Source organism: Dermacentor andersoni, chromosome 1, assembly GCF_023375885.2.
Source record: "Dermacentor andersoni chromosome 1, qqDerAnde1_hic_scaffold, whole genome shotgun sequence".
NCBI classification, from domain to species: domain Eukaryota; kingdom Metazoa; phylum Arthropoda; class Arachnida; order Ixodida; family Ixodidae; genus Dermacentor; species Dermacentor andersoni.
In genome coordinates this window covers 87,520,076-87,547,771 of record NC_092814.1, presented here as the reverse complement: position 1 = coordinate 87,547,771, position 27,696 = coordinate 87,520,076, and the positions used below count along the sequence as shown (strand labels likewise).

The following is a 27,696-nucleotide window of genomic DNA, read 5'->3' as shown; positions in this document are numbered from 1 at the left end:
TGTGCAGATCAAAAGCTTCCCTTCAGCAGGCAACACATTCATACATTTCCCACAATTGGACTCAGATGTCATGATTCACGCACAGGACATGCGCAATGTAGCAAAAGTGCAGTCGGTGGCAAGAAAAAAAAAAAAAACAATGGTTGACAATGAAAAGTGCGATTTGGCGCCTCACCTGCAGCAATGCTGACGGTCAAATCGTGCCTAATGCCCGCCACCGACTGCGAAGAGGCGTCGATTCCTTGGTGGTTATGTAGCCTGGCCGCCCAGGGTGCGGCCGATGCAGCGCCTCCTGGATGCTGAAGGGCTCACGTGATGGAGCCCCGTCCTGCGCAGCCGCTGAAGCGCCAGGAACTTGAGGCAATGATGAGGTTGTGGCAGGCAGCCGCTGCTTTGGGCGGTGATGCTACGTGCTGACGCACAAGAGTACACTTCCACTGAAGAAGGGTTCCTGCAGCAAAAGTGACGGTTAAATCGGCCTTAGTGAGATTAGAAGAACTGGTGAGGCTTGTACATTGTTCAATAACGGCCATGTCCTCTACTATAGAGGTCTCCCTGATAAGAAGCAATACGGGGTAGGATTCCTAATCCATAAGGACATAGCGGGCAACATTGATGAATTCTACAGCATTAATGAGAGGGTAGCAGTAGTCGTAATCAAACTTATTAATAGGTATAGATTAAAGGTAGTACAAGCCTACGCTCCAACATCCAGTCACGACGATGAGGAAGTAGATCAGTTTTATGAAGATGTTGAATTGCAATTGCAAAGTGCAAACTCGGTATACAGTAGTAATGGGTGACTTCAATGCAAACGTGGGGAAAAAGCAGGTGGGTGAACAGGCAATTGGCAACTACGGCGTCGATTCTAGAAACGCTAGAGGAGAGATGCTGGTAGAATTCGCAGAAAAGAATAAGTTGAGAATAACGAACCCCCTTTTCAGGAAACGTAGCAACAAGAAGTGGATCTGCAAAAGCCCTAATGGTGAAACAAGGAATGAAATTAAATTTCATACTTTCTGCCGATCCCAGCATAGTGCAGGATGTAGAAGTGATAGGTAGGGTAAAGTGCAGTGATCATAGGTTAGTGAAGGCTAGGATTCACCTCAATTTGAACAGAGAAAGAGTAAAATTGGTCAAGAAAAAACAGCTTAAAATAGAGGCAGTAAGGGTAAAAGCATACCAATTCAAGCTGGTAATTGCAATCAGATATGCAACCTTAGAACAAAGAGATAAAGATGACATAGAGGTAATGAATTAAAATGTAATTGGGCTGGCTTCAAAAGCAGCAATCGAAGTGGGAGCTAAAGCACCAAGGCAACCAATGGGTAAGATCTCTCAAGGAACGAAGGACCTAAAAAAGAAATTACAAAAAATGAAAATGTTCCACTCAAGAGATCAGATAGAATTCGACGGAACTGTAGAAACTAATCATCAAGGAGAAAATAAGGGACATTCAAAATTATATCGTGAGAAAGAGTGAGGAAGCAGTAAAAAATGGACACAGCCTGAAATTAGTGAAAAGAAAACTTGGCATGGGACAAACCAAGCTGTATGCACTGAAAGATAAGCAGGGTAATATCATCAGCAATCTCGAAGCTATAATAAAAGCAGCGGAAGCATTCTATACTGACCTGTACAGTACCCAGAGGACTCAGGAGTACTCCATTCGAAACAATAATGAACAGGATACAGAAACTCCTCTTATAACTAAAGATGAAGTCGGAAGGACCTTGCAAGACATGAAACGGGGAAAGCAGCAGGAGAAGATGGAATAACAGTCGATTTAAAGAAAGATGGAGGAGACATAATGCTAGGAAAACTGGCGGCTCTCTATACGAAGTGTCTATCGACTACAAGGGTTCAAGAAAAGTGGAAGAATGCAAACATTATACTAATCCACAAAAAGGGAGACGTTAAAGAACTGAAAAATTCTAGGCCCATTAGCTTACTCCCAGTATTATATAAAATATTTACCAAAATAATCTCCAATAGAATAATGGCAACATTGGACTTGAGTCAACCAATGGAAACAGGCTGGCTTCAGAGAATGAGAAAAGGATGCATAGAAAGGCAATAGAAAGGCATAGAAAGGGAGGTTAACCAGAGGCAGTTCCGGTTGGCTACCCTGCACGGGGGAAAGGGCGAAGGGGGATAAAAAGAGAAAGAGAGCGGAAGGGGGAGATAGAGAGAAATAGAGACGAGCACGAACAAACCGCCTACACTACAGAGCGGTAGGCGGCGGCAGGAAGGGATACTGTACAATGAATCAGATCCATGTCATTGATCAGGTTATCGAGAAATCCGCAGAGTACAATAAGCCTCTCATGGCTTTCATAGATTACGAAAAAGCATTTGATTCAGTAGAGATACCAGCAGTCATAGAGGCATTACATAATCAAGGAGTACAGACCGCTTACGTAAATACCCTGGAAAATATCTAGAGAGATTCCACAGCCACCTTAATTCTACACAAGAAAAGTAGGAAGATACCTATAAAGAAAGGTCAGACAAGGAGACACAATCTCTCCAATGCTATTCACTGCGTGCTTAGAAGAAGTATTTAAGCTTCAAACAGGGAAGGTTTAGGAGTAAGCGTCGACGGCGAATACCTCAGCAACCTTCGGTTTGCCGATGACATTGTTCTATTTAGCAACACTGCAGACGAGTTACAACAAATGATTGAAGACCTTAACAGGGAGAGTGTAAGAGTGGGGTTGAAGATTAATATCCAGAAGACAAAGATAATGATGAATATCCGGGCAAGGGAACAAGAGTTCAGGATCGTAAGTCAACCTCTAGAGCCTGTGAAGGAGTAGGTTTACCTAGGTCAACTAATCACAGGGAACCCTGACCATGATAAGGAAATTCACAGAAGGATAAAACTGGGTTGGATCGCATACGGCAGACATCGTGAGGTCCTGAGTGGAAGCTTACCGTTATCATTGAAAAGGAAGGTATACAATCGGCGCATTCTACCGGTGCTGACATATGGGCCAGAGATTTGAAGACTCACAAAGCAGCTTGAGAACAAGTTAAGGACCTCGCAAAGAGATATGGAACGAAGAATGCTAGGCATAACTTTAAGAGACAGAAAGAGGGCGGTTTGGATCAGAGAACAAACGGGTATAGACGATATTCTAATTGACATAAAGAGAAATAAATGGCGCTGAGCAGGTCATGTAATGCGCAGGTTAGATAACCGTTGGACCATTAGGGTGACACAATGGGTACCAAGAGAAGGGAAGCGCAGTAGAGGACGGCAGAAGACTAGATGGTGCGACGAAATTAGGAAATTGCGGGTGCTAGTTGGAATCGGTTGGCGCAGGACAGGGGTAATTGGAGATCAGAGGCCTTTGTCCTGCAGTGGTCATAAAATATGATGATGACGATGATGATGATGATGATGATGATGATGATGATGATGATGATGATGATGATGATGATGAAATCGTGCCAAATTCCCGCCACTGACTGCGCGACTGTTCAACTACCGTATAATGCTTTCGAGCATCTACTCAAGGATCTTTTACAAGATCCGTAATAAATAAATAAATAAATAAATAAATAAATAAATAAATAAATAAATGTTGTAGCATACTTTCAAGGCTCGAGGGCATTACAGGAAGGAGCGGTAAATGACAATTGTTTGCACAGTAAAAGGAAAAGAAAACAATTATTGCAAGTAAAGAAAACATGTTAAAAAACGGCTTTATGAATGGATATTTTGAAGCTGTCGGTGTCGGTGATGGCGGCGATGGAAGCGGGAAGATTGTTCCATTCTTTGCTTGTCTCGGAAGGAAAAATTCGCTGTAGGTATTATTCCGTTAAGATGGCCCACCAACGTTGTAGTTATGATCTGAACCCCTATGACACATAGACGGGAGCGGAAAAAAGAACGTCTTTTAGATTCGGGTTATAATGATAGATTTTTAGGAATAAAGAAAGGTGAAAGCATTTACGGCGCAATGATAGTTCAGGTAAGGCAAGTGTTGCTTTCATTGATGATACGGTGGCATGCCGAGAGTAATTTGATCAATAAAATGAGCTGCGCGATTGTGGACGGATTCAATCATTGCTGAAAGTGTACTGTTTTTGGTGTCCCAGATAGCGCATGCGTAATCTAATTTAGGGCTAACAAGCGTTTTGTAGTGATGTAGTTTTAATGACGAAGGTTACTGGGGAAAATTACGTTGTAAGTAACCAAGTGTACGGTTTGCGTTGTTAGTAATATAGTCAACATGTTTGCGCCAAGAAAGATCCCAACTGATGTGGATGCCGAGGTACTTGTAAGAGGTCACCGGATGTGGTAGAATACCGTCAAGAAAAAAAAAAAAAAAAAACTCGCTACTAATAGTACGAGCCTGCCGAGAGATTCGCATGCTTCTACACTTCTTGATGTTTAGCCACATCATCTATTTATTGCACCGTAAGGACAGATGGTTAAGATCTTCTTGAAGTTTCTGCTAATCAGAGGGCTGTGCTAGATTTTCTATAGAGGACGCAATCGTCGACAAAGAGATTTATTGATGAAAACGTGATACACCCAGCGAGGTCGTTAACGTAAATGAGAAAGAGCGAGTGTGCCAACAGACATCCTTATGGGACACCGGATGAGACAGGATTAAACGAACAGTTGTGAGCAGTCACATACTGGGTGCGGTCAGAAAGAAAATATTTAATCCAGTGGAATACCTTGGTGCCTACGTTGAGTCCGCTTAATTTAGGAAGTAAGTCATGCGCCTTTCATATTTACCTTCGCATGCTCATAGGCCATAATGTTCCCCGCATTCTTTTTTTAACAAGATTTGATCTCAGTGAGTGTCATAGTTTTCACGGAGCTATGGGCTAAATTCTGTACCGCTCGTAAAGGACAACCAGAATTCTCCGGAGTACTTCCGTACTCAGTGTACTGAAATGGCCGTAATTAAGCCACACAATATGAGCTTCGCATGCACATCACTCATACCATGCCCCTTATTTCCACCAAATATAATATAATATTTATATGAATATAAAGGTAGCTTGTTTAGTAGACAGAGGACACCCGGTAAGCTTTCTATTAACCTCGTACGACGCTCTAAAATAGGAAACGATGCTTCAGTAATTATTTACAGAGCTCGTTATCAAGCTATAAACGTTACACTTTTCCCACAGCTGCCGCCAATATCGCCCCTACTTTTACTGAATATGAGCTTGATGTCACATACGGTTCTCTCTGGATAATGGGAAACATAACGTTTAACAGCTGTATAACGCTTTCGTGCATTTTCGTTTAGTAATATTTTCGAAAACGCGTTCTTGTGCGGACTAGGCGTTGTCTATGGAACATTTAAAAACACGTTCTTAAATTCGTTATTATTTTCGTTATTAAATGTTCGTGAAAGCCGCCCCTGACCAGCTCAAGCAGGATAGTTAACTATTTGACTGTGACTATTTGACTAGTGACTATTGAAGATGACAATAAAAAATCATCGTCATCATCACTAAAGACCGGATTTTAGGCAAATGTATATTTTGTTCTTTGCATCACTACCAACCCTTTTCAATATATGAGCATTAATAGAGTGTCAAGAAAACGTTTAGTACTGTTTTTTTTTTCATACCTTTATATGCTTAATTATGGCGTTAGGGCCTCAGAATGAATATTTTTAACATTGGCGCCTCTATAAACAATATTTAGCATTCAGTTTCGCTTTCGACTGCAGTTTCAAGTTCCTATTGATGTTACCTAACAATATTCACAGTTCTGAACGTAGTCGGGTTGAAGTTAAAGCACGACGCTGCTCTGGACTTCTGAGCCATGCGGAAAAGAAAGACACCTAAGGGTGTGTTGATTTGGCAGTGGACACTAAACTTCCCGTGCTACACTGCAGATGGAGAAACCGTGTTCTGCCAAAAGTGCGGTAAAAAGGCGAGCCGACGTTCGCCACATGGCGTGCGCGTTTCATTACTGTCATCCGAAACACTGCGCTACGTTGTCTGGCGGCGCGGTCGGAATGGAATGTCATGGAATTCGCTGCTGTTGCTTTTCGTTCACATTGTTCCATGCGGTAAGAAACGCAAGGATGCAGCTGCGTTGCTTCGAAAAGTTCACACAACGCTCTTGGAATTCCTGTTCTTGCTATAAGGCTGCTCATTTTATATGCTGGCTTTGTATAAAGTTCTCAACTTCCAACTTTCGGAATTTGGAATGAGTATGTTAGAAACCTTGCAGTAGCGAATCACAGTTCTATGTTTCGTCTCTGGTGCAGCGCAAAGTGAAAATCGAGTCATTCGTTGAGCGAATACACAACTGGTCGATTGATACTGTTACGTCTCAACACGGCCAAGGGCATTACTTAGACGTTTGCCACGAGGCAGCCCCACCCATCCATCAGCGCCTATCCTGAAGTCATTGACGCCGACTGGTGACGGGTCCACAAAAGGCCCCTCTACCCTATCTGAGAAGCTGAACTAATGGATGAAAGGGGCCCAGGTCGACGGCTACCGAAGTACGGCGCCGACCTTGGATTCCCAGATTGCTGCACGCATCGGAGGTGGAGTGCGGAGGGGGAGTGCTATCAGAGGCAGAGTGCCATCGGAGGTGGACTGTCATCGGAAGTGGAGTGCTGCGGAACAATGCGATTGTGATTGGCCGGGACAGAGCCATCAGATCCCCTAGCCTAGGCGCCTAGGGAAAGCGGCGGTACTTAAAGCGGAGACCTTCTGTGCAGAAAGAGGCTGACGTGTCCTGATGTGAACTCAGACGTTCAATATGCTCCTGCATGGAGTGGGCTTCCGTATCTGGAGCCAATGTAAATAATGTAAAATAAACGCTTTTTCCTTCATTTCTACTACCGGACGGACTCGTCGATGACCTTGGTGGATTCCTGGTCCAAACGCCACTTCAAGCCGCAGTAATGATGAAAGATAAAAAAGAAATGATAGCGCTGATGCACGGAACATGTCTAGTTTGTGTACTAAACATTAGTTAAAACAACGCTCGCCTTGTAGCTTCATGGTTAAATACATGGCGATACTAGCAAGAATGACCGCCATTCCAAGCTCCTTGATTCTGCTACCAGATGCCAAGTTACTTTTATTCTTGCCATCGTGGAATTACCCGCATTGACATCGCACGCAGTGCGGGTGCAGCGTCGACTGAATATTACGTCCGTGAACGGTGACCTGCTCCTTCCGCTTGCAGCATCTTCCGCTTGCAACACGCGTGGAAGCCCTGTGCTCAAGTGCCATCAAATTGTAGGCGGAAGGGAGATTCAAGCACTTATCCGTGGGTGTTATGATACACTTTAGCATGCTTGTTGGTATCATAGTGAATATATCGGCTTCGTATTTAAGAAATATTAACGCATTTGCGCAGATTCGTTTCGAGAAGAAGCATCTGATACAGCTTGAGAAGACGGAAGGTCACGTGGCAAATGTTCTCAACAAGACAGCACGACAACACGCGACAAGTCCTCAACATTCAAAAAGTCGTTTTTGACAACAGCCTTCTAGGGGGATAGAAGGAACAATGTCCACCCCGACTTATTCTGCCATGAAACAATCCCTACAGAAATATTGCAACCACAGCGTGACGTCTGAGTCTACATTGCGGAAAAACTACCTCCAGCATACGTGTGGCGAAACATTAGGGAGAATCTGGAAACACTCGGGGGCTCCTGCTTTTGAGTTTCCGTAGACTAGACAGTGAACATGACGGGGGCATTGTCGCTCACTTTATAGCTGGGAAGCTTGGGAGAGAGAGAGGTAGCAAAGAGAGGAAATGCAGGGAGGTCAACCAGACGAGCATCTGGTTTGCTACCCTACACCGGGGAAAGGGAAAAGGGGAACAGAAAGAGGAAAGCGGGATAGAGGGGACACTGTCTGTGCACGCAGCAAAGTGCTTGGAAATCAGTCAAGTCAAAGCAAGTGCTCCGTCGATACGTTAGGCTGCCGTCAATCTTGGTGGTTCATAGCTGGTGATGCACATTGAAGTTACCAGTGAAGACCAAGGATCCGGTGGGCATCAGCAGTACGTTGCTTGAAAACTCCAAACAAACACATATCCTCACTTGAGTCTCTACCACGCCATACACCCTGCGCTGTATTCCTATAAATCAATGCGCAACGCTTTTCCACATGGTATGGGCTTGCGCAAGCGCACCACAGCTCACACCCATAACACACCTCACCTCAGGGCAATGGGAGGCAGCGCTGTCCAGCTCAGACTTGACGGACCAGCTCAACCTGGCCAACCGAGCGAGAAGGGCAGCCAAGGCCGCTGAACTCCTGGACTGAGGGGACCACACTTGATGAAAAAAAGAGAGCGCTACGAAGACGAGGACGAAAGAACAACAAGTACGACAGACTCGTCCTCGTCTTCGCAGCGCCCTCTTTTTTTCATCAAGTATGCTCAACCAACTCACCCACATCAAGCTTCTGCTGCTGAGGGGACCACCCACTGCAGAGCGGAAGAACCTACGCTCGTGTTCTCCCTTTTATAAAGTTTACTCTCTCTCTCTCTCGCAGAAGACAAGAAGACAAGGTCTTTTCTAGTAGGAACAAATGACATACTTTGTATCGTCAAAGTTCTGTACCCTACCGGAGTCGAAGACGCTAAGGTTCTGTTAATCTGCACAGACGCCGCAGCCTGCATACATAAGGCTGCTCATCACGCTCAAGACCTTATACCCTCAGATGGTGCATGCGCTTCACCGCATTTGTGAAGAATTGAGGAAGCACTTTAGGACGTTAACGAGCTTATTGATTCATGCAAAGCCGTCTTCCTGAAGGCGCCCTCTGGCGTTCGCTCGTTCAAGGAGGAGGCACCGTCGAACGTACCCCATCCGCCACATCCTATCGTCACACGTAGGAGAACGCAGCTAGAAGCTCTTGAATATTACTACTGGTACTTTACTCACATGAAGGCAATGATCAACGGCTTTTCAGGCGACGAGGGTGCTTCAGTCAAAAAGGCTCAAGCCGCCCTCTCTGAGGATATCCTCAAAGGAGGCCTGGTATACTGCTGCGCCAACTTCACGTTCCTCGCAAACAATACGAAGAAACTTGAAACTTCGGGTGAAACTCTAACGAGGAACATAGCGCGAATTCTGGAAGCACAACAACAAATAGGCGCGGTTTCTTAAAGACAAGTAGCCAAAAAGGTACGTGCGAAGTGACAATCGGTTTTCGAGAAGAGCGAGGAATTTTCTGCCATCAAAGACACATCTGGAGTTCTTGCCGCGGTGTGCCCTCCAGGATATCGGGGTCTGTTAAGCCATCGAAGTTTTTGAAGCACAACTACGCTTTAATAACATTTGTCGACGTCGAGCGTTCCTCCTCGGCGCACAAGCTTGTTCTCACCGACAAGAGGCACAACGTTGTATCCGAAAATCTCGAGATGGTGCGGGTCTTCTATTGTTTCCGCAATCTTCATCGTGAACTTTAGGCTATGTATCGCGTGCTTTCCGTGCAGATTTCTGCAAATATGTTCAGTCGCATCCTCATTTCTAGAAGAATACTCAAATCCAAGTCTATTTTTAACGGTACATTTGAACATCCGATATGTTTCTGTTAGGCATCGCCCGAGTGTTGAAGACCTAAGTGCGAAACATCATTGTCCACCTCCATTTCCATACGCCTGAAAATGCACACGAACGATGTGCCCTAAACTATGCTTCTTATTCAAAATCTCATCACCAACAAAACACCGTTTCAAAAATCATTTTCAAATGTGTGAGAGTATATTCGGCAGCGTTGGAACGTGTAAGCTGCACAGTTCGAATTATTCATTGTTTTTTTTTTATGCGAGAAAATTGTCACAGTTGCACCTCATAATCCTTGTGCCAGAATATTTTAATTTCCTAATAGACAGTCGTCTCTCGGGCGCTTATTGTTTGTGTATGCTTTGGCTGTGTTGACTGTGCCCAACGTGCCATAAAAGCACTTTTGAACTTTTTAAGTGAGACTGGTTTAGACGATTGCCTCTAGAAGCTGTGAGACGTGTAGTCAGTGCGAAATGTGTTTGCGCAAAAACTTTTTGTGGCAAGATTACTTTTTGTATGGACAAGATTACTCTTAGTGTATTGCGTCTCCAGTGCGCATCCGCTTATTGGACAACGTGTATATAGTATCTCATTGTACCATATCATAATCATCCGCCACCTACCTTTCCCTGTATTTCCCACTTCCCCATTCCCTAGTGAGGAGTAGCAGGCTAGAGACACGCTCTCCAGGCCGACCTCTCCTCCTTTCTCTCCATTAAAATCTACTCCTCCTCCTCCTTGGCTGTGTCGCAATTTGTTTGCACTAGCTAGACATAAAATAGCGTTTCTTTCAAGCAATGTTTCTAAACAGTTGAAGCATTATTATTCATGTCTGTTTCACTAATGCTACGTTTCGAGCAAGCGACAGTGGCCATTGAACATGAATGTGAACAGTGCGCTGGTTGAACGCTCTTCACCGTCTCTATAGTCAAGCAGTACTGTGGGACAATTAAGTGGCTATGTTTTGTAGCGTTCCTAGTTAAAAGACACAGTAGACGTAAAGCATTGCATGTGGAACTGGCGTCCATCTCGTCTACATTTATTTCTCACTTCTCTCTTCTCTTCCTCTGTCCCACCCCGGTTCCCCCGCTTCTTCATCTTCTATTCGAAGGCTCATACCGCTTCACCCTTCCAGGTTTCTTTTGCTAACCCCTCCTGGGGTAATATTTGAAAACGTTTCCAATCGAAGCACATTCAACTGAGCCCCGTTCACCAATGTACCACACAGTCTTCAATATTCCTTTCTGAGTGGCTGTCTTTGTCACAGAATAAGGACCATAAAATTTGGCACTGGATTCTCTTGCTCCTTTCCTAACTAGAATGAGGTCGGTGACTTGAATGTCTGGGATATCTGAGCAATGTCTCTTGTCAAACTTTTTTCATTCGTTTACGGTACCTCTCCTCCTGTGATTTTTGTTTCCTCTCCTCGACGATCTTGAGATTTTCTAACAGCCCCTGTTCACGGTCCGCTTGAAGAATAGGGGCCTCTCCTGAAGAAGCGAACTGCGGGCTGCATCCCAAGCCACTGGTGTAGGAGCGATTGTGATGTCTTACAGCTGCTTCTAAAGAGCATTTCCATCCACCAGGGAAACTATCGGACATCCTGATGTATTGTTTCCCATCTCGTATAGCACGCTCTGCAAGCCCATTCGCCGCGGGATGGTATGGCGCACAGAATTTGATTGATATATTGTGGTCTCGAGCCCATCTTGCTAGTTTTTCACTCTTCAACGCTGCACCGTTGTCACATACGATCTTCCTGGTTGTCCTAAACACATCCCGTTGGAGGAGGGCGATGACACTATTCGCATCTTCTTTTCCTGCCCGTGCCGCGACCATCCTGGTGCACTCATCTATGGCCAGAAGAAAAGCTTGCGTTTTTCGGACTCCTTCTCGTTTCTTATTTAGCTCGGCAAAATCCAGGTGTATAACTTCAAAAGACACGTTCGAGTGGCAAGGTATTATCATGGCGTCCGTAGGCTGCTTATATTTCACTTTGTTGACTTGACAAATGTAGCATGAACGAACGTATTGATTGACGTCTTCTTTCATGTGAGGCCACGTAAATCTCTTGACTTGTTTGTTGTAGGTGCGCCAAAATCCGTCGTGTCCTCCAGATTCTGGGCTATCGTGGTACAAATAAAGCACCCTGGGAACCAGCGTTGGCGGGACTTGATAGCGACCTGCCATAAAAATTAATTGTTCAGTGCCTTCCCACAATTTTACTTCATTGATTTCTTCCGATTGTTCTTTGTTGGCCTGTATCATCAGTCTAGACAATGCATCTGCATCAGTCAAAAGGGGTCCAGGTCTGTGGGAGATAGTGAAATCAAACTGCTTCAAGTAGTTCACCCATCTCGCGATACGTCCCTTAGGTTGGGTCATATTCAAGAGATGAGTGAGTGCCTGGTGATCCGTGAACAAAGTAAACTTCGCACCTTCTAGGTACGTACGGAAGTACTGAATTGCTTTAAGGACAGCAAGAGCTTCCTTTTCAGTAGTGGTGTAGTTGACTTCAGGTGGCTTGAGGGTGTAGCTGTTGTAGCCTACTACATGTCGCTTTTCTCGGTCGGATGCTTCTGGACATTTCTGGTACAAGACTGCACCTGTTCCATAATGTGAGGCGTCGGTATTCAGTTCAAAGGGTAAAGTGAAATCTGGTATGCGTAGAATAGGGTCAGCAGAGATTCTGTGCACCAGATCACGGTAGACTCTCTCACATTCCTCATCCCACTCAAATGGAACTTCTTTCTGCGTTAGGCGCGTGAAGCATCTTGTTTTTATAGCAAAGTCTTTTATGAAAGGTCTGAAATGTCCTGCTAATTCCAAAAACACACGCAATGAGTGGACGTCATATGGTTTCACCACTTGGCATATTCTCTCGACGGACTCTTGTTTCGTGCTTTTGGTAGTCCCATCAAATACTCTTCCAAGAAACACAACTTTTCTTTGAAAGAATGCACTTTTCTTAAAATTAACCTTGAGTTGTACCAAGCTCAAGGCATTTAATAGCTTAGAAAGGGTGTTCCTGATGTTCAGCCTCTGTTTTGGAGTAGACGATAATATACACGTTACAAAAGACACCTAGGAAAGGCTTCAGGACTTCGTTCATAATCTTCTGGAGCCATGCTGGCGAGTTTTTCCAGCCGAAAGGAAGCCGGTTATACCCGTACAGATCGAAGGGCGTGATAAAAGCAGTGTACATTTTTGTTTCTTCGGTTAGCGGGATCTGCCAGAAACCTTTGCACAAGTCAATGCGTGAAAAACTCCGGCAACCACCTGCCTCATCTATAATCGTGTCTATCTTCGGCATGGGAAATGGTATAAGTTCTGTCTGGCGATTGAGAACCCTGTAATCTGTGCACAGTCTGAAAGTTGCATCTTCCTTCGGCGCAATAGTTATGGGAGAAGCGAAGGGTGACACCGAAGGCCGGATTATATCGGCGTCTAGCATCTCCTGCAATTCTTTCTTCAACCATATCTTGCGTTCTCTTGACATGTTATAAGGTGATTTTCGGATGACGGTCTTGTCAGTTAGTTCGAAAGGCACCTTGTGCGACTTCATCGCTTGTGGATAGCTTCGTATGCATACCAGTTCAGGGTAGGTCGTTGCAATATCCTCCGAGCACTTGACAATTCGCAGGTTATCTTTTCTATCTTGCTGTGTCTCTTCCCTTGATAGTCCTTCCACTAAAACTGCATCGTCCCAGTATACGTTGATGTTTAGTTTCTTTATATCTGGTCTGGATAGCAGAAAGTCGTACGTCACCCCCGTTATCACCAGTACTTCACTCTCTATTTCATGACCTTGGCACTCGATGTTTACTGAGGCCCACTGATTATGCATTGCCACTTTTCCATCGTACCCTTGCACTCGTAGTACTCTTCCACTATGCAGGTGACTTGAATCTACCAGCTTGGCATTTATTACAGACACAGAAGCACCGCTGTCAACCAAAGCCATCATATGTCTATTTCCCACTTTGACAGGAATGTGAAGTAGGCTAGAGCAAGTTAAATAAACAGTCTCAGTTGTGGTCATCGGGTCGAACTGATCACCCTTGTTTATTAGTCTTTTGTCGTCGGAGACTCTTGAGCGTCTGAAAGTAGGGGGACAGGGTCGTTGTCGACGTTATTCACTCAACCTCTGGGAGCACGCCAACCCAAGTTCTCTGTACTGCCTGCAAGGCGGCTCGGTTCTCGCGGATTACGGCTTGACCAATCCGCGCCGGTCCGTCTGAAGCGACTGCTTGAGCCAGCGGTTATATTTTCTTCTGAAGTAGATGGTATGTCGTGAAGGCACTCCAGGAGCCCGTCTATAGTTTTAGGTGATCGTGCTTGCACTAGCTTCAGGACTTCCGCGGGCAATCCGTGCATTATTAGAGCTACTATGGCAGAAGGAGGAAGCATAGGCTCGGCCAGCTTTAAAAGGCGGCGTTTTTCAAAGAAATACTCGACGGGGGAGCCCTGCTTGAATTTGAAATTAAGCGCGGCGTCCCATCTTTGCACTGGGTTGCTTCGGGATGCCGTCAAGAATTTTTCCTTCCACTGGTTCCAAGAGTTGCCAACATCTTCAGTAATGTGCAGATCGTACCACTTCCGTGCAACACCTCTTAAATAACTACGCATGTTGGTAATCTTGTTCTCATTAGAGTGCCATTTGTTCTTCCCAGCGGCATATTCATAGAATTCAAGCCAACTTTCTGGGCTTGAAGACATGCCGTCGAACGCATCGGGTTCTACAAAATTAGTCGCCGGCTTCTCAGCGTTTAGAGAGCTTATAAGTGACGTCACCAGTTGGTTTTGTTGCGCCATCTGTTCTTGTTGTAGCTGAAGGGCTTTCAAAACGAGGCTCACCTCACCTCTTCTGTCGAAGACCGTGATCCAGAGTCCTTTCGACGCATCGGTTGAAGAACTAATTCGTCGAAGATCGCCAGACGCAAGTTCACTTTCACCGCACCCTTCCGACGTAGCTCAGCAATGTCTATGGAAGCCTTCTTTAAAACCAGGTTCAAGAGTTCTGCCGAGTTGAGTTCGCGAGGTAGTTCCACCGCTGGTTCGTCTTGAGCTTGGTATCTCGAAAAGATGATCTTCTCTGCGGAGGTCTCCTCGAGGAAAAATGTCACCCACATGTTGGAGTCAGTTGTCGGCTGCGCCAAAATATTGTAGCGTTCCTAGTTAAAGGACACAGTAGACGTAAAGCATTGCTGTGGAACTGGCGTCCATCTCGTCTACATTTATTTCTCACTTCTCCTTTCTCTTCCTCTGTCCCCCCCGGCTGCCCCGCTTCTTCATCTTCTATGCGAAGGCTCATACCGCTTCATGTTTTACTTTTGTCGCCTTTGTACGATGACAAATACGCAAATTTTTGCTTTTGCTGTCGTAGATATAGGTGGCGCACGTCTTCGTTTGAAATTATTTGCATCTTTTGCTAAAATTTATATTTTGCTTATATTTTGGACGCCTAAAACACTGTTTTGGCTGCCTATTTTTGGCGCTTAAAGCGCAATTTTTTAATGCCTAATAATCTGATTACGCACCCAAGACAAGCACCTACGTAGACGAGGCCTGAGGGAGCAGCGGTCGGCGGAGAGCGTTTCCCTGATCTAAGACTGTGCGTTCCCTGCTGTACATGTAAGACAATAAGAATCCGGAGCGACGATAGCAGCGTCCGACAGCTCAAACAATACAAGCGGGCCCCAGCTCAAGACCTGGGGCCCACTCTCTCGACGCCTGAAAGGCGAGTCCGCCTTGATGAGTAGTGTACTTGCGCTACGTTTCGGTTAGTTTTTGACGCGGCCGGGAGAAGAGAGTGGGCGCAGGAGAGGGGACGCGGGGGCCTCAAGTTCCGCTCTATAGGCCTCCTTAAAAAGAACGAAAGCAGACGTCAGTGCGGGCAAAGAAAAAAAAGAAGTAACTCACCGGAAATGATCGATTTGTTTTTCAGTCTTTCCGTCGTCTGGCTGCGACTTCCGGTAGGAGAGAAAAAAGAGAGGAGAGGGAGGAGGAAATGAAGCACCCACATCGACAGTTTGGTTGCTATGGCTACCAGTATGGACTCCACCAACGAGCAAAACAACACGCCTAGAGTACCGAGCGAAACGGAAGACCGGCAGCCAGGCGGCAGGATGGCATGTGAGGGCGGCGGCACGCAGCTTTCCTCTCCGCTACCGAAGGGTTGCCTTCCGGGCTGCGGTCAGCCGCGGGACGGGGTGCCGAGGCCCTTCACTTTGGACGCCACCGCCCCATGAAAAATGGACGCGCAGAAACGCAGAAACTGTGTCTGACAATGGCTAGGCATGGTGCGCGGATTCGCACCAGGCGTTCAAGATTGATCCTCCGCGACCTGCCATTTGGAGTTGACAAAACTGAGCGGAACAGATAAGATGAACCACGAGGCAGTGCAGATTTCGACTCGCTCAACAGGTGGTGGAAGCGGTCTGCCAGAATAGGACGGTAACTTCAAATGTCACTCTTGCGCTGGATAGCTCCGTAGTCAGCTGCGTACTGGTCGTGAAATTGTGGACTCCACGTGTGGTCGAACGACCGTTTGCCGCCCCGCGACCATGACCGCGCTCCCGCCTCTCACTCCGACCGGGTAGCGGAGAGCAGCGAGCGATCCACAGCCTCACGTGTCGGACACGCCATGCGCGTGAGCCTTTCCCGAGTACTCGGTCGAGACGTTGTGCAAAGCTTAGATATTTTATTCAGCGCCCAACCCGCAAGTTTATGCGCAGGGCGTCATGGGTTGGCTTAATTATAAGAGACGCAAAGGTTAGAACAGTAAAAATGTCTCGACGGCAATCTCCAAAGATTACTATTATTTCTTTTTTTCGCGTTCGCGCTAGCAAGCACAGATCTGCGCACAGTCATTTTGTTTGTTGCCTTGCGTCACGACGCCCAGAGCGTATTTCTTCGCCGCCAAAGTAATGCGCGCTCTGTTTGCGTTCAGCGCGGTAATGAGAATCGGTGGTAATCCCGATGGCACGGCGTCTGGCGCTGGCAGGCATGTTTGCGGTACAGCTGAGCTGCTACACTTTCGACCTTAATCCTTAATTCCGAGCTGGAGCCTTGTGTAGGCACGTGCAAGAAAAATAACACTAAATCCCGTAATGTATTTTGCCGGCGGATAGATGACGCCAGCGAATGAAGGTGGCAGTCATTTGCAACTGTGCAAAATGCACAGACGTGGCGAGGAAAAAAGCCATTGCATGCACGCCTGCATCACATCGTTACATCACAGCATTTGGATTAATTCTGTCATGCCAGCCTAATTGTAAACAAAGAAAAGAAATCGTACAGGCAAGACCTCAGCCACACGTATGGGTGACGAAGCATCACGATATACTTCAAGCTGCAGACGCGCCAAACTGCGAAGTCAACGGCAAGCTTCCACGCGTAACTGAATATTTTACGCCGAGCATGGGTAAAGGAACGGACACTGAAAAGGCAGTGATAGCTTGTCTTAACCATGTCGACCTAAAATCACTACTTACTTGTAGTAATGCGTGCTTGCAGTCAAGCCATTTTCTTTGGGAATCACAACGTGTTCGACATGTTTCCGCCCCTTTCGGTCTAAGACGGAAAAACATCGATATTTCGTCGTTCAACTTGTGCAGTCCAATTCGTGTGACGCAGAGGCGTCATTATGGCCGCGGTGAATCTGTTCTGCTGAGTGTTCATTTATCCAGAAAAATTGCCGCAATGATCGCTATTTCTGACTTCGCAGCGTCCTTCACATGCATGCTAAGTATACTGTAATAAGAAGCCCCTTCAACTATACGAACGTGTGGTGTGCGCAACATGATTGACAGGTAGGCAAATTTTAATACGTCGAAAGCGGACAGAAATTACGCTCATGGTAAAGCTTTCATTTCGACTGATTTTATGTGTGCGTGTTTACGTGTGCGCGCGCGTTAATATCAATTATGTTTGCTGCTGTGTATACGGGATTCCAGCTCTTCAATGTGCAATAGAAGGCCGGAAAATCTTACTGCTTACACAGCTGAGTAAATATTATTTTCTTTTATCACAGGAACTGTAGCAATGCATGCGGAAAAGTGATAACTCACGATAAGATGTGCGTAATTTAATGAGATGAATCGAGGTGGCACCGGTTTGCTGTCACAAACAGATGCCGTCCGTTTGTTTCTGGTAGAAAGCCCACCTGTAAATTGATACTATCTATATAGGACAACGTTTGACATTCTCCCATCAGCTTCTCGTTACACATCCGCATTTTCCTCACAGAGCGGCTAAACCACGCCAGAGAACGAAAGCGCCATTCAGCTACAACTGCACAAAGTGTACAAAGGTTGCATTGAAGGAAACCAATCAGCTTTCGGCTCGAGCCTTTTCGCAGAAACAAGCAACCACTACCGCCGTCGGCCCAAAGGGACAAGTTACTTTGCGCTGTGACAGGCCGGCTTCGAGCAGCGGTACCACGAAGTCAACAAGCTGTTGTTCTCGTTGTGATCCTTCTAAATAGAAGTTGTTCCATATTCACAACAACAAAAGCCTGTACAGTTCCTTTTGCCGTTCATCAACAGAGTACGGCCGTATTCAGTGTGACTTTACTTTTCGAGCAGCGACCGATTGATTGAACGTACGCGCCACTTCCTCTCACTGCCACTCCGTTGAGCACGAGGCAAGAAGAATGGAGACGATAGGGAACGGTAACTAAGGCCCACGACAGCAAGTTACTATGAGCCTGTTCTGAAGGAGACGGAAGAAAACCGAGGTGTTCGATTGCCAGTTGCCTTCACACACAAAAAAAATCCACGTCGACGTGACGCCTGCGGCAGAATGGATGTTCCACATCTGCCGCCAAGGTCGTGAGTGGTTGCGCCGACTCCCAGGGTTAGTTTAGTAGTAAAACATAAATCCCCAAGAAGGGGGATGGGAAAACAGCGCCGCGGTAGCTCAAATAGCAATCGCACGAGGAATTGCCGAATCGAAGTCAGCCAGTACCTTAAGCATAGCTTCTTGCAAGAAACTTTGTGCCGGGCACCAGTATGTAGAGAAATATGGACTGAAAATTTGCAGCGAAAAGCATTGCTGTTCCAACAGACAATATTGCAGCTCTGCCGTTATTAAGTGAGCTCTAGAAGTAGGAGACTCAAAGTTAGGGGACGCTATTAGTCAAGCGTAAAAAATAAAAAAGAATAACGCAAAGGGGGCAGAAAAAAGCGCCGCAGCGGGCATCGCCATCAGCCGCACCGCCGCCGACGAAGAAGACAGCCACGCGAACGGCCATCGCGAGCGAACGCTCGACCATCGTTGGGACTGGACGCAGCCGTTGCGCTATATATATATATATATATATATATATATATATATATATATATATATATATATATATATATATATATACGTGTGTGTGTGTGTTACCACGTATGAAAAAAAAGGCAAGTTGGGTCCATGGCAAGTTGGGTCGAGGAACTTTCCTAATGTGGGTTTTTTATAATAAAAGAGCAACGTTAACGACCAAATTCCGAATGACGCCTTGTTTTGCCGTACATTACCAAGCTGCCAAAACTAACAAGCAATAAAAACGATGAGCGCTTTCTCACAACGACACTAAATTTGCACATTGCCCAGTCTTAGCAGGGTTCAAAGGCTCCGATGTAATGTAGCTGCACACGGCTCACACATGACCTGAGAGCGTGCGTCAGTGACAAACTGCACCATTCAATTTCCCTGATAGAATAAGTTACGGTAACTGTATGCTACTGTAGTTGCAGTGTGTTAATGTATTTAAAATCTAATAAATCAGGCACATGCCAACAAACTGGTATATCCCTCGTGTGAAAGGTTGGAGGTGTTAAAGTTACGTTCGCGTTGTCGCAGCCATATGTTGAGATACTGGCATCGCGAAATTACGACTTCGTAAACTTAACCTAGCGTTTTCATTACTCTATCTTTACTTTTTTTTTTTTGATTCAGTGGGAAGTACTTTGATTTGCAATAATGTACACCCCAAAATTATCACCGAAAAAAATATTTTCTATATGCAGGCATTCTGTGGCTTTTACAATATATTTTTATATACTTATCTACAGATACTGTCGGCCATCTTAGCCGTACCCGGGTGAGCCTTGCAAATTTTCACATAGGTTTGACCAGTTGTTTGGGTATTTATGTGTTTTACTACTAGAACTAACCCTGGGAGTGTTAGCCAGCGCCACCACTCACAAACCTGGGCGGCGGATGTGGAACATCCTTTAAACCGCAGGCCTCAAGAGTACGTGATCTTTTTTTTTTTTTGGGTGAACGCAACTGGCCAATAGACCATCAATCATAAAACATAAATATCCAAGAAAGTGGATGGGAAAACGGCGCCGCGGTAGCTCAATCGGCAGAGCATCGCACGCGTAATGCGGAGACGTGGGATCGTTCCCCACCGGCGGAAAGTTTATTCAGCCACTTTCATTTCCATTAGTTTATTTATTTATTTATTTATTCGGTATACCTACATCGCCTGTACGGCATTATCGTAGGGGGGTTAAAATACAGGTGGTCACAATGGAAACATATTCACCAACATCAAAAGAATACATCAGTAAATAGAACATAGTTTAAGCACTGAAATTCGCAAAAGCGGAATAGAAACTAACAAAGTACAAAACAAAGTGAGTGACAAAGTAACTAACAAAACAGAAAAAAAAGTTGCGTATGTGCAGAGATGAATAACAGAACAATCAAAGAATATGACTCTCAATAGCATTTTCAAAACTAGAAGCTGCCATCACTTCATTAGGGAGCTCATTCCAATCGCTAATCGTGTTAGGAAAAAATGAATACTTAAACACATTGGTACGGCACTGATAAGCTCTAATTTTGTTAGCGTGGTCTCTCCTAGATGAAACGTAATGCGGCTCCTTGATGAACAGTGTTTTGTCGATACCAGTTTTACTTTTATATATATTGTAAAGGAATTTCAATCTCAGGATTTTCCTGCGTGAAGAAAGAGTTTTCCAACCCAACCCTTCCCTTATTCTGGATCCTCTGGTAGTAAAATTATAATTTCCTGTTACGAAGCGTGCTGCTTGCTTTTGGACGCGTTCTATTTTTTCTGTGAGGTTTTTAGTGTATGGATCCCAGATAACGCATGCATATTCTAGAATGGGCCTGATGTTTGTTAAATACAAGGTTGCCTTCAGTGACGAAGGAGAATGCTTAAAATTTCGTCGGAAAAAGTGAAGAAGACGGTAAGCTTTCGCGCTAATTGAGTTAACATGATTAGTCCAGTCAAGCGTTCCAGAAAACGTAACTCCGAGGTACTGAACATCCTTAGCGGTACTGAGTGCAATATTATTTAGGCAATAGGAACTGGGGAATTTTTTCTTTTTCTTTGTAAACTGCACATGGTAGCATTTACCAGTATTCAGAGTCATCTGCCACCGCTTGCACCAAATAGAAACTTTTTCAAGGTCGTCCTGTAAGACAGACATATCGGCATAACATTTCACTGCACGATACATGACGCAGTCGTCGGCATACAGTCTAACAGTTGAATTAAGGCCTACTACTAAATCATTAATATAAACTAGGAACAAAAGAGGCCCAAGCACAGAGCCTTGAGGCACTCCCGATAGCACGTGCATTGGAGCCGAGTTTACCCCATTAAGAACAACTTGCTGTTTGCGCAGGTGTAAATAATCCTTTATCCAGCCAAAAATATGTTCAGGAAGGCCTAGGAATGATAATTTTAAGCAAAGTAGACTGTGTGGGACGACATCAAATGCTTTCCGCAGATCAAGAAAGAGTGCATCTATCTGTTCACCGTGGTCCAGGCCGAGTGCAATGTCATGAGTGAATTCGGCTAGTTGTGTTACGCACGAAAAACCAGAGCGGAACCCATGCTGAGCCGAAGTGAAAAAGTTATTTGTTTGAAAATGTTTCATCAGATTAGAGTACAGGACATGTTCGAGAGTCTTACAGCAAACGGAAGTTAAAGATATCGGCCTGTAATTGCCTACGTGTGTACGATCACCTTCTTTAAATATCGGAGTCACGTTGGCTGTCTTCCAATCTTCGGGCAGTTTTTGATTATCTAGTGACTTGTTGAATAATATTACTAAGAAAGGCGCTATCTGTCTCGAACATTGTTTCAAAACATGATTAGAAATTCCATCGGGTCCATGAGCTGAATGCAGGTTTAGGTTAAACAACAAAGCCTCCACTCCTTCCTTGCTCACGGCAACGCTTTCCATTTCCGGCAATGGTGTCGGTGTGTAAGAAATAGAAATGCTACATGGCTTTGTAAAAACTGAATGAAAATACTTGTTGAATACTTCTGCTTTTCCTTTGTCCTCTTTAATTAGGTTACCATCATTTGTGATGGCCGGGATGCCAGTGTCATCCTTCTTGTTGCTCTTAATATACCGCCAGACCTCTTTGGGATTTGTTTTTAGTTTATCTGCTAAGGCTTGTAGATATGCATCCTTCGCAACCTTCAATTCGCTTTTAAGTTTTGTGCTGATATCCCTTAGCTTTTTGTACATGCTTGGGTTTTTGGTTTTGCAATATATTTTGTAAGTTCGGGATTTTTTCTGAATTGATGAACGTAAATCCTTATTAATCCAGGGTTTATCCTTGCGGCGCTTAGTCGAAACCACCTTAGACGGAACGAAATCTGAGGTCAATGAAAGCAGTTTATCCCTGAATATGACCCACAGACTGTCAATGCTACTAAATGAACTGTAATGCGCAAATATAGGCATGAAATCATTTAACTCATTAGAAATAGCCTCATAATTACCCCTTTCATAAAAGAATACCTTTTTCGGCCGCATTTTGGTAAATTCTATTTTTCTGCAACGAATAGTACCTGCAACTACTTCATGGTCACTAATCCCTGGTACTGGTACAATGAAGTCTACGATATCTTTATGGTTACTAAAGACCAAGTCTAACACATTTCCGTCTGTACATCCAAAACGAGTAGGAAAATCAACGAACTGGAAGAGCCCATAGGTCATTATTAGCTCGCACAGTGCAGACTGAAGCAATGACCTATTATTCTGTACAGGACATAGGTCACGCCATTCAACATCTGGCATGTTAAAATCACCACCAAGAATTATCGTTTCAGATGACAGGACTGAGAGTGACCTTGAAAGGCTGATAAATGGTTCAACAGTGTTCAAATTTGGTGGTCTGTAGAAAGAACCGACAATAAGGGCGTTCCCATCTGAAAAGCATAGTCTGCACCATACAGACTCTGAGGTATCGTCAGCTGGAAGAAATGGTGCACTTTCAATTGTGTCCCGAACTAGAACAAACACCCCCCCTCCCCGCGCATTTCGGTCCTTTCTATATGCAGCATAGTCTGATGGAAATACCTCAGAATCCGCAATGTCAGAGTCTAGCCAGGATTCGGTGGCGATAACAATGTCAGGCTTTGATATCGATAGAAGGCCTGCAAAATCATTAGTTTTATTCTTCAGGCTTCGACAGTTTACGACAATAAAAGAAAGTTGTTCGGGTCTATTTCTAGTAAATCGGGAAGAAGGCTGTGTTGTTTGCTATTGTGTACATTCTCGAACAGAACCACTAGAGCCATCAAAAATATATGTTTTCCCACCCATCACCAGCTTGTTATACCTAAGCGTGTACTTCGTTTTCCGTTCCCGTGCATATGCGAGCAGAGAATTTCTTGCCTGACGAACATGTTTAGAATAATCTTCGCTTATTGAAAAGTTACTTCCCTTAAGCTTAGAGGCAGCAGTCAAGACCCTTTGCTTATCTTTGAAAGCAGTGAACTTCACAATTACAGGCCTTTTTTTGTTAACTGCGTGTCTGCCAATTCTGTGCGCCCTCTCTATGGCGGAGGGGTTAATTTCTAGTTCGAGATTGTCTGCACAAAGCGAAATCACCTTGGACTCGGACTCGTTCCATGTTTCTTTTTCAGTGTCATCCAAACCAAAGAAAAGTAAATTATTTCTACGCGACCTGTTTTCAATATCGTCTTGTTTTGCCAATACATTGCGCACGGTATCAGCCAGATTAGTGTTGTGTGCCCGCAAACCTTCCCTTCCATTGCCCTCGGTCAGAGCTTCAACCTTTTTTGTCATCTGCTCAATTTGCTCATGCAGTGTTTTCTGCTGCGACCTCAAAACTTCAAGCTCTGCGAGTATCTTCTCTTGGCCCTCTAGTAGTTTTGGTAGGCATTCTATTGCCTTTAATAGTTCATGTTCCGCCTTTTCTGAAAAAGGGCCGGGATTTTCCTCAACATCTCCGGCTATGAGTAAAAGCGCTTTCATCAAAGAAAATGTTGAACACACAGCACACCACACATCAGTCACGAGCCCAACAAGCCCCCCAGGTGACGTGTAGGGTTCCGGTACCGACATTGACATTCCGCAAACTGATCTATAATGGTAAAATTCACCAACCTGCAGAAACAGGAGCCTTAAGTGCGTGGTCCTCATGTCGGCACCGGAACCCAGTTGAGCAGAGCGTAGTAGCTGTTTAAATAGTCTGGCATCACGTGACGGGCCTTCCCGATATGCGGCCGCGAAGCCACTCTGAATCCAATGCGCAGTGGTCAAGTCGAGATATGACCATGCAGCCACATCACTCGCTACTGCTGGGCACGTGCTGTCATCGCCGTATCCCTTCCAAAGCAATGATGCCAGGTAAGCTGCGCACGCCATCGCCTCATCTTCTCGCAGTGGTTGCAGATCAGCCGATGCATCTGATGTTGCCCCTGTGTATTTCCAAGCGATGTGCATATCGTTGTCCTTGCTGGCTCCCTCGAATTTCCATGACGAAAAGCCGGCGCCGCGGACCACTCCAAGTGCCTGAAAGAGCTGCAGAAACAGGAGCCTTAAGTGCGTGGTCCTCATGTCGGCACCGGAACCCAGTTGAGCAGAGCGTAGTAGCTGTTTAAATAGTCTGGCATCACGTGACGGGCCTTCCCGATATGCGGCCGCGAAGCCACTCTGAATCCAATGCGCAGTGGTCAAGTCGAGATATGACCATGCAGCCACATCACTCGCTACTGCTGGGCACGTGCTGTCATCGCCGTATCCCTTCCAAAGCAATGATGCCAGGTAAGCTGCGCACGCCATCGCCTCATCTTCTCGCAGTGGTTGCAGATCAGCCGATGCATCTGATGTTGCCCCTGTGTATTTCCAAGCGATGTGCATATCGTTGTCCTTGCTGGCTCCCTCGAATTTCCATGACGAAAAGCCGGCGCCGCGGACCACTCCAAGTGCCTGAAAGAGCTGCAGAAACAGGAGCCTTAAGTGCGTGGTCCTCATGTCGGCACCGGAACTCAATTCAATTAGCAACTACAAGTAATTTCCCTTATGTTTTCCTTGGTGTCATTGTTTGTTGGCTTCTTGCGATATGATCAAATGCATTCATCTATTTCAATAAAAGTATTTCACACGGTTTCCCAAAGTTTCAACGCTACTAAAATCTAAAGCAGAGAATATAAGCAATTTTTTTCTTTCGTCACTCGAGAAAGAAAGAAAAAAAAAAGAAAGAGGGTTAAGCAAGCACATCAAGATTGTGAAATTGCGAACATGCATACATTGATTTTACGGTTCTAATTTGCCGTGAAACAAGATAGGACGTGTTACGGATATTGAAGTGACTTGGAAGAACAAAAAAGAAGAAATTCGTCTACCCAGCTACCAACGTTTGTATTGTGTATGTAATTCCAGTAACGGAGGAATTTCAGAAACATAATCAGTGCAAGAATACCTATTAGTTAGTTTTTCTTCAGACACTGAGTTCCTTTTTACTGGCCATGAAAGCGTTTCTGTAATGGCGGTCACAGTGTAGTACACCTAACAAAGACCACATTGAAAAGGTGTTTCGCAAATTCGTGCGCAGAAGTTCTTTACAGGTTCTATCAACTCAGTGTTTAGCCACAATCGAGCGGGTCTGCACCATACGCATCCCCGTGCGCCCAGATTCTGCTTTCTATCGACCGGGACTGGGAAGAAGGAAAAAGAGAGAAAAAGGGTGGCGCACATATCAGAACAAAAGATCCAATTCGTGAAACCTGTTAAGCGAATTTTGATGTCGCTAAGCATGATTTCGCTGCAGACGTAGTTGCTGAGCGGGGCTAGTGGTACGGTACATAGCGACAGCAGCCAGAGCTCAGTGGGAATGTGTAGACATCGGAAAAAGGAAAACCACATAGAAGCATCGACAGCATGTAGCCAAACGCATGCGACTGAATCTATCTATCTATCTATCTATCTATCTATCTATCTATCTATCTATCTATCTATCTATCTATCTATCTATCTATCTATCTATCTATCTATCTATCTATCTATCTATCTATCTATCTATCTATCTATCTATCTATCTATCTATCTATCTGTCTGTCTGTCTGTCTGTCTGTCTGTCTGTCTGTCTGCCTATCTATCTATCTATCTATCTATCTATCTATCTATCTATCTATCTATCTATCTATCTATCTATCTATCTATCTATCTATCTATCTATCTATCTATCTATCTATCTATCTATCTATCTATCTATCTATCTATCTATCTATCTATCTATCTATCTATCTATCTATCTATCTATCTATCTATCTATCTATCTATCTATCTATCTATCTATCTATCTATCTATCTATCTATCTATCTATCTATCTATCTATCTATCTATCTATCTATCTATCTATCTATCTATCTATCTATCTATCTATCTATCTATCTATCTATCTATCTATCTATCTATCTATCTATCTATCTATCTATCTATCTATCTATCTATCTATCTATCTATCTATCTATCTATCTATCTATCTATCTATCTATCTATCTATCTATCTATCTATCTATCTATCTATCTATCTATCTATCTATCTATCTATCTATCTATCTATCTATCTATCTATCTATCTATCTATCTATCTATCTATCTATCTATCTATCTATCTATCTATCTATCTATCTATCTATCTATCTATCTATCTATCTATCTATCTATCTATCTATCTATCTATCTATCTATCTATCTATCTATCTATCTATCTATCTATCTATCTATCTATCTATCTATCTATCTATCTATCTATCTATCTATCTAGAAACTACAGGGAACGGTGCAAGTGCGTGGACTTTCCTTGAGGGAGCTCGTATTCAAATGCGATCCTAATTCATTTTTGTCGTTTAGTTGTATCTTCCAAGACGGAGCACGTATTGCCGGCATGACGCAATATGTTTGTGTTTTCCCTTTATTTGCACTCAAGCCGCGGAAATTGGAAAACCGTATTAGACTGCTGGGGTATCGTTTGTGGTTGCACTGCCTCGAGTGTGCCCGCCGCTCTCGGAAAAAACAGCAGACGCGAGGTAATGTATTGACTCGCCCGTCTCCGGCGAGCTGCAACGCCGCAATTGCGAAACTAGATGCTTCTCTGAGCAGAAAGCTGGTCGTATGCTGAAAGCGAAAAATGTCACGCCGACATGAGATGCAGCGCGAAAAACGACCACCGTCGTTCCGTGCGCCGGAAACCGTTAGCCTATTGGAGACACAGTGCGTCAACTGGCGCAAGTGCCGAAGCAATCGTGTATGTTTTTGATCCATCTCTCGCAGTTTGAGCGGGCGCTGTGTGCTTCGTTTCTTGTCGTCGCTCTTTGTGCTAGGTGAGCCATTTATTTTCAACGACGTTGGCTGTCACTGGCTGGCTGGCTGAAAAAGGCCTTGTCTCGCGCACAAAAATGGCGGAACGAACACGCCAATGCTCAAAAGATGCTCATCGGGCAAGCAACGCGGAGTTTTACGTAAATTAACTTGCGTTATAGGTTTAAGAAGCAAAAGCAACACACAGGTATATGACTATGAAAGACGTCTCTGTGTTAATTTCGACCAGGTGGGTTACTTAAACGTGTATCCAAAGCAAATCGCAAAAGTGCTCTTCCAATGCGGGCTACCACACTGCAAAATGCCGCCATGCTTAACTGGAACGCAGATTATAAATACGCACAATATGATTTCATGTTGCATGCCGAATTGCTTCGTTGTGAATTAATTGATTTTCTTGCCTGCCGGGCTACGATGGACAACTCAATATCTCTAAACTCATGTTTACAGCAGTGCACTCGGAATGCAGCGCGGATACAATGTTGCTTCCTTCGGGACCACTTAGGCTTGAACTACTTGTATTCTTCCTCCGACAAAGAAGATAAGA

At 44.7% G+C, this 27,696-nt stretch overlaps 1 protein-coding gene and 1 long non-coding RNA gene across 2 annotated transcripts in view; one reads left to right on the top strand and one right to left on the bottom strand.

The window, feature by feature from the left end:
- Window positions 1–5,559, bottom strand: part of LOC129380519 (uncharacterized) — a 105,683-nt gene extending 100,124 nt beyond the window's left edge. The window contains exon 1 of the long non-coding RNA XR_008608630.2: window positions 176–5,559. This is a non-coding gene — a long non-coding RNA (uncharacterized lncRNA). The remainder of the gene's footprint in view (window positions 1–175) is intronic.
- Window positions 1–27,696, top strand: part of LOC126544093 (uncharacterized) — a 263,161-nt gene that overhangs the window by 76,737 nt on the left and 158,728 nt on the right. The window lies entirely within an intron of this gene.